The sequence below is a fragment of the Mastomys coucha genome, unplaced genomic scaffold (assembly GCF_008632895.1).
Source record: "Mastomys coucha isolate ucsf_1 unplaced genomic scaffold, UCSF_Mcou_1 pScaffold15, whole genome shotgun sequence".
Taxonomy (NCBI): domain Eukaryota; kingdom Metazoa; phylum Chordata; class Mammalia; order Rodentia; family Muridae; genus Mastomys; species Mastomys coucha.
Genome location: NW_022196897.1, coordinates 41,498,824 through 41,504,583, shown reverse-complemented (window position 1 = coordinate 41,504,583; position 5,760 = coordinate 41,498,824). Strand labels below are relative to the sequence as shown.

Sequence of the window (5,760 nt, the reverse complement as noted above, 5' to 3'; positions counted from 1 at the left end):
CAAGTTGTGCCACTCTTGGTTGCTACAGGAATAACCATAGGTGTTGGTACTGGAGTTGCAGGGATAACAACTTCCGTGATCCAATATAATACATTCACGTCTCAGTTTCAAAGCGATTTTCAAAAAATGTCTGAAACTGTGCTTACTATCCAGAAACAGATCAACTCCTTGGCAGCCGTGGTGCTTCAGAACAGACAAGGACTAGATATTCTGACAGCTAAAGAAGGTGGTCTTTGCCTGTTCATCCAAGAAGAATGCTGCTTTTATGTCAACCAATCCGGGATACTAAGAAATAAAATTCAGGAGCTGCAGTCAGACATAAAAAACTTCAGAGACCGCGAGACCTCCAGTTCTGAGATTTTTGAAAACCCCATATGGAAGTGGATACTCCCGTTTGTAACTCCTCTCTTAGTCATCTTCCTGGTGTTATTATTTGCTCCCTGCCTCATTAATCTTGTCTCTACATTTCTTCAATGACAAATACAAAAAATTTCTAACCAAACTATCAATCAGCTCCTGTTACAGGATTACCAGCCGCTGCCCACAGATGAGCCACTGCCCACAGGAGAACCTGGTACAAACATTTACCAAGTGGATCCCAATGGTGAAAGCCAGCTACCCCCATTGACAACGCCCCTAGACAGCAGGAAGTAGCCTAAGAGACACGATGCCCTCATTCCCTTTACATCATCGGCTTCCCCTTCCCTTTTTCTTTTCTTCTCTTTATAATATAAAAAAGGGAAGTATGTTAGCACCCAGAACCTGCAGCAGATATGGGCGGGTCCACAGACCTGTCGCCAAGGCAATGGCGACCATTTTCCCAGAATCCATTGGGTTCAACTCCCACTTTTACCTGGACTGCTACGTCACGACATATATATATATGTACTCTCCTACATCTCTCCCCTTTTTCTCTTTTCTTCTCCCCCTTTCCTGTGCAGCTATCCCCATTTCTTCTTAATTAAACCTCTTCCACGTGGAACTGTTTGTGCCTGGTGTCTGTAGATGCGTCCGCCGCGACTCGAACCCCAACACTTTCTAACACAGTTTTGGGATTTTTAATCCTTCTTCTTCTTCTTCTTCTTCTTCTTCTTCTTCTTCTTCTTCTTCTTCTTCTTCTTCTTCTTCTTCTTCTTCTTCTTCTTCTTCTTTTCCTACTTCATCTGGGAAACTCCTGCAGGGTTCTCATCACTTCCATTCTTCCTATCCTGCTTCTTTTTTTTATTAGATATTTTCTTTATTTACATGTAAATTTCTCCTTTCCCAGTTTCCCCTCCAAAAACCAAACAAACAAACCAACAAAAACAACAAGAACAAACCCTTGTTGCCTTCCCCCTCCCCATGCCTGCCACCCCACCCTCTCCCACTTCTTGGCCCTGGCATTCCCCTACACTGGGGCACAGAACCTTCACAGGGCCGAGGTCCTCTTCTCCTATTGATGATTGAATTTGCAATCCTGTACTATACACGTGCTGCCAGAACAATCAGACCCACCATGTGCAGTCCTTGGTTGGTGGTTGAGACCCTGGGAGCTCTGAGGATGCTAGTTAGTTTATATTGCTGTTTGTCCTAAGAGACAAACAACAAACCCCTCAGCTCCATAGGTCCTTTCTCTAACTCCTTCACTGGGGACCACTCAGTTCAATGGATGGCTGTGAGCCTCTACATCTGTATTAGTCAGTTACTGTCAGAGCCTCTCAGGAGATAGCTATATTTAGGCTGGCTTGCCCTTCCTTCAGTCTCTGCTTCCTTTTTATGGGTTTTACTGCTACAGCAGCTGACTGAGGGGCTGGTACCACTTCAGTAACCAATGCTTTCTTGCCAGAATTACTATAGTCAATGTAATCTTGCTTCCAGATAGCAGGGGTGTTGTCTGTGGGTTTGCCAATCTTGTCCAGAAGGGCCTGCATGATCATCACCTTCTGACCTAAACTCCACTTGTGAGTGTAAGAGTGTCTTTCCACAATGACCCCTTTTTAATCTTGACTACTATACCAATTGTTCAGGCAGAAATCACTACTGTAGTCATCAGTGCAGTAACCATGTAGATAGGTTCCCCTAAATGGTAGTGACCACAATCTTCTTGTTGACCTCAGTGCCATGACCTCATATTGAAGAACACCAGGAAGCATGATCTTGACCCCATAGCAGATTGCATTTACTGCACTATCTTTCCAGAAATTTATGAGATGTCAATAGCTTTCCCAATGGGTAAAAAACACTCCCCTCAAGTAACTCTGATTGTTAGTGGTTATCATACAGCCACTGAGCATCAAGTATGTCATGCATTGTCAACATGTAGTCCATTTCACTCAGGACTCCAAAGGCACCCTCCAAATTTCCTGCATTTGACCACTGACCTCCAGTAACAAACCAAGGTGTAAACATAGTGTTCGAATGTAGGTGCCAGCTTCACAGCTCACCCAAAAGATTCCAGATCTTCTTTCAGGATCATATTCTACCATTTTGCTCTCATAGAGAGCTGTCTCTTTATAGCAGCCATAAGTGGGGGATACTGAAGCAGGGCACCTGTCAGTCTAGAGCCCTAGAAGGCTGAGTATCTACTTCAATAGCATTGTGCAGCAGGACAATTACAACATACTCTTTGCATGCACACTGTTGTGATTTCACCAAAGAATGGTTTGTTCAATGCACACAATTAAGCAACCAGTCCCTTTGGAATCCAGTTCTGCCCAAGCCACTGTAAGCTAAGAGCTGCAGACTCCTACAGTCTGAGACCAGTTAAGGTGTGCCATTCTATATTACTTTTTATAAGTCTGGCTCATTTTGCTTAACATTATGACTTCCAAATTTTCCAAACTGTTCATTTTCATGGAAATAGTTTGATTTTGTTCTTCTTTATTGTTATGATACTCTTTCTATTTTTCCATTGGCAGATACCTCCCTGATGTTTATAAATAAGTTTTCTCTACATTTTGCTCAGAATTTGATTTTTTAACCTGATACATATTCTGACTCGGCTCCTATGATACATCTCAATGTAATTTTTCTTTAAAAGATGTTAAAAATTTTATCATAGATTTAATTGCCATTTTTATCACTATTTTGAAAGTATCTCTTCAATTATTTTATGAGTATGTTGACTAGACTACTTAATAATTTAAGTACTTTATTTTAGATGTTACTATTCTATCACATCATTCACTGGCAAATATTTTCTCCCATCTATTAGACTGACTTTTTACTCTGTTAATCTATTTTGGGGAATGAGGAAGCTTTTAATTTTTAAAATAACTCATATTTTTTACAGTCCAGTCATTACTTCCACTACTGTCTCCAAGAGGATGAACCCACATCCTTACTCCCATCCCCTGCCAGGCCTTCCCAAGCTCTGGGACCTCAAGTCTTTCCAGGGTTAAGTGCACCCTCTCCTACTGAGGTCAGACCAGGCAGTTTTCTACTGTACATGTGTCAGGGGCCTTGGACCAAATAGTGTATGCCTGGTTGGTGGCCCAGTGTCTGAGAGATCTCAGGGGTCTGGTTTAATTGGGACAGGACCCCTATGGGGTCACCCTCCTCTTCAGCTTCTTCAAGCTTTTCCCTAATTCAACCATAGGGGTCCCCAGCCTCTGTCCATTGGGTGAGTGTATCTGTTTCTGTCTCAGTGAGTTGCTTGTTGGGCCTCTCAGAGGACAGCAATGCTAGGCTCCTATCTGTAAGCACACTATAGCATCAGTAATAGTGTCAGGCCTTGAAGTCTCCCCTTGATATGGATCCCAATTTGGGCCAGTCACTGGATATCCTTTCCCTCAGTCTCTTCTCCATTTTTGCCCCTGCAGTTCTTTTAAACAGGAACAGTTCTGGGTCAGAGTTTTTGACTGTGGGATGGAAATCCTGTCCCTCCACTCGATGCCTTTCTCCTCGAGTTGGACTCTACAAGTTCCCTCTCCTCACTGTTGGGCATTTCATCTAAGGTCCCTCCCTTTGAGTCCAGAGAGTCTCTTACCTCCCAGCAATCTCAATAGTTAATTATCTTTCTTGTGGAAAATTTTAATTGCTTTATTTCAAATGCAAACTAAAAGATATTCTTGACATTTTTCCTGTATTATTTTTGCTTAATCCTTCCTTACCCATTTCCCTTTCCCATTCCCCTTCCTATCCATCCTCATTCATACCTTTGATGGGTAGCCAGACTCTTTCTCAGGCCATCCTTGTTGTTGCTAAGTAAACCTAAGAACAAAATGGTCATGCTGGCAGATAAAGAAACTATGCATGGACTTTACAAAATGGACTTTCCTTCAGCAAGCCTGAACTGGTACAGCTTCTGCCGAGTGAAGAGACTGCCCAGAAATGAGACCAACACTAAACTCCCAAGATGCAGCCCTCTTCTGTAGTGACCAGTTAGCAGCCAGGTTGTAGGTTGTTGTTGGCTACCAGCACCAATGTTAAAACAGTGGAAACATGGAGTTAGAAAGAGATAGGAATAAATAAAAGAGATATGAGGAGAATATAGGAGTGACCAAAATTATACTTGTCTATGTGGAAGGGTAAAAATTAGATGGGAGACATGACTGCTCAATCATCTTGACTTTTAATGCCCTCCTTTGTTCCCCCAACAGGTATATTACCTGGGGCAAAACCCACTCCCCCAAAATACGTCAGCATGTCAGTCCAATCAGCGACTTCCTTGTTTCTCTGTGGAGGTGGAGCTTTCGGATGTAACTGGAACCAGGTTGGAGGCATGGCAAATAGCAGGAGATGGGCAGAGAGGTGTGGCTATCAGAGGCAGGCCTCAAACCAGGAGGGTTACAATTCCTCCCTTTTTATTAGAAAACAGACAGAAGTTCTTTTAGTTATAAACAAGAGTAGGAAAGAGGTCATGGAGCTCGGCACATATTTTGCATGGGAAACATCATGGTGCTTTAGCTAGAGAATTCTCTATACCTCTCTGGTTCTATCATCTCAGACTATATGACACAGCCTCAGCATGTGTCTGTATCTGGGTTGACTCCACCACCAGAGAGAAAGATGCTTCTCTGCACCATCCATCCATACAAAATGCCAAGATATGCATTTAGCACTTGCAGAGTCCAGGAGTTGCCATAGTCTCTCTGTAGTCTATCTTCTGTGAAGTCTATGTAAAGCAGCACTGGTGTGCTGATGGGCAGCTGGGCGTAGACATCTTCATCTGGGTGCCCCATCCAAGTACTAACTAGGCCTGACCCTGCTTAGTCTCTGAGATCAGGTGAGATCAGGCGCGTTCAGGGTGGTATGGCCATAGTCATTTTAGTTGAGTTCTGTAGTAGCTCCCAAGCTAGGAGCCTTTTCAATGGCTTTGCCTTTAATAGGTTTTTAGTTCAGTTGTGAATAAGTAACTTTCACGTTAGAAGCTCCAGGAGTGAGCAAATTTTGATTATCTTTTGGACTCCAGGAGTGAGTCTGCTTGATATAAAAACATAAAAGATTAAAAATAACAATAACTAGAAGATGTCTCAGGCACTTGGTTGCAAATTAGCAATGCTTAGGCCCAAGGTTTGGCCTCTAGATATACAGGGAAATCAATATTGACTCTTAGAAAAAGATGGAGTCTCTTATAGCCAAGTAAACTCTGTTGGCCAGTTAAAAAAATATTCAGCCAATAGATTTGGCCCAAAAGCATGTCTGTAAAAAGATACTGCATCTGTATCCACTTGGCAAATAAAAGTATAAGGCCACCATTGTGTAAAAATACTAAAGGAGCCCCTTCCCCAGGTCAAGGTGGGGTGACACGCCATTTTAAAAAATGATTTTTCAAGACAA

General features: G+C 42.6%; 1 pseudogene; it reads right to left on the bottom strand.

Annotated features, from left to right (window-relative positions):
* The window catches only part of LOC116091992, an 8,545-nt pseudogene extending 5,864 nt beyond the window's left edge, over positions 1-2,681 (bottom strand).
* Positions 2,682-5,760: the final 3,079 nt, after the last annotated feature.